The sequence below is a fragment of the Atta cephalotes genome (assembly GCF_000143395.1).
Source record: "Atta cephalotes unplaced genomic scaffold scaffold02400, whole genome shotgun sequence".
NCBI lineage: Eukaryota > Metazoa > Arthropoda > Insecta > Hymenoptera > Formicidae > Atta > Atta cephalotes.
Window position 1 is genome coordinate 1 of NW_012132464.1, and position 2,215 is coordinate 2,215.

At 27.4% G+C, this 2,215-nt stretch overlaps 1 non-coding gene across 1 annotated transcript; it reads left to right on the forward strand.

Annotated features, from left to right (window-relative positions):
- Positions 1 to 153: 153 nt before the first annotated feature.
- On the forward strand, positions 154 to 225 carry Trnaa-cgc. The gene has a single exon. It is a non-coding gene; the product is annotated as a tRNA-Ala (tRNA).
- The last annotated feature ends 1,990 nt before the right edge of the window (positions 226 to 2,215 follow it).

Sequence of the window (2,215 nt, forward strand, 5' to 3'; positions counted from 1 at the left end):
TAATTCAGTTGCAGCAATTAGAAGTTTATTAAAATTAAACTATAAATAGAAACGTGCTTTCTTTATCTCGCAATATTAAATTCATAAAAAAGGAAATATAAAAAATAGAGCAGTCTATAGTCTAATGCATATTGAAAGAGCTTGTAAGCAATCGGGGGTGTAACTCAGTGGTAGAGTGTCTGCTTCGCATGCTGAAAGTCCTGGGTTCAAATCCCAGCACCTCCAAACTTTTTTTTTTTTCGTTTATTTACATCTCGAATAATTTTTTAGAATTTATTATCATAAAAATTTAATTATTTTATAAGTACTGAAAATTATTTAATTATCAGTTTGTAAAGATGAATTTATTATAAAAAAAATTCAAAAGTATTATAAATAAAAACTTTATTTGTATTGTAGTTACAATATACAATACGTATAGATTCATAATTAATTAAAAAGAATTTTTTACAACAAAGTGGATTTCACGATTTGTTCGACAACCGTGACGATGTTTGTAGGTCGTATATTTGTAACGATCACGCTACATAAATGCATGACCACTTATCTGGATTGGCGGCGTGATATACAAAAGTCAATATGTTCTTTCGACATTCCGGTCCAGTACGATAAACGAACATTTTTTGAATTAAACATAAGTTTACCACCGAGAAGAGCGTCGACAGAATTCGAGCAAGGAATGGTGATAAAGGTATTAAAAATCAGAAAAATATATAATGTACCGTGCAATAATATAAATTCATCTCATTAGGAACGAATTTTTTAAATTAGATAAAAGTAATTAAAATTTTTATTTAATTAAATTTTATTTAATTTAAATTTATATCAATTAAATAGAAAATAAAAGAATGAAAAAATTAAAAATATTATGATGAATATTGTTTGTTCTTTTGTCAGCAATATTAGAATTAAAAAAACGAAATTCCAATGTCCCTGAGATTAAGCTTTAAATAAATATAATAAATAGTAATCAATAAAAATTCTTTTACAATTCTCTTCTTATTTTATGAATTGATTGTACATTTATACATTACATTTATTTTAACAATTTATTTACGATATTAATCATATCTTCAAGAACATCTTTCTTTTTTTACTTTGCAGTAAGTGCAGTCAGATATTTAGAGTAGTATATTATGATTTAATCTCTTTTAAAGTTTGTTAATCTTATAACGAACCACGAGATCATAGTTGAAGAAAAAGTAATGAAGTTAATGATTCTGAATACTTGACCTATTAGAACTTAAAGTTATGGTTTAAAGAGGCAACTCTAAAATCCGAAAAAGGAAACTATCAGAAAGAACGAGATTAGCTTAAATTTTCTATAATACATTAAAATTAATAAGAGTTTAATTTTTCGATATAATTGCCAGAAATATTTAATATAAATATTGCACAAATATCTATATAAAAAACTATACTATATAAAAAATTACACTATATAAAAAATTTACATAGCTAATTAAGCAATAACATGTTGAAACTGTGCTGACATGAGAGGTCGGAATTAATTAATGTCGTACGCCATGCGATATAATGACAGAAATATTAATAGACTACAACGCTTACCTACGGTCGTCAGCAACATGTTATCCAGCAGCAATGCGATGGCGACGATAACGAGAACGAGCCTCCGAGATTGCCGGCATCGTTGCAACCAACCGCTCCAGTCTCCACCTCCCATTCTCAAATTTTATCCTTCCTCTAATGTTCTACAACATTGGCAATATAAACAGCAAGAGATTTGAAAGATGCGTAAATAAAATTTCGTTGTGTTGAATATCGCGTACTTTTCGCTCTTGCAAGTTAAGAATTAAACCTAATGAAGACACATCAGGTATGAAGTATTATTTATTGATGCTCCTTTCACTATCAAATGAAATCCACGTAACAGTTGAATGGATTTCGTTCAATAATAATACTGAAATCCATGTGAAAATTGAATTAATTATTATATGTTTGATCGATTTTCTCCTAAGAGTTTTCTCGTAATATTTACGTAGATATACACATATATAAGAATTATACCTAACAGTTATATAATGAATGCATTTTGGCATATATAACTTTCAAGAATATTACACACTAAATTAATTGTCATATAAAACTAAATAAAATAATAAATAACAATAAGATTAAGACCAATGAGAGTCAGCGCGGGAATAGGTGTGCATAGGTATTAATTCATGTAAAATATTTCAATTTGATAGATGAT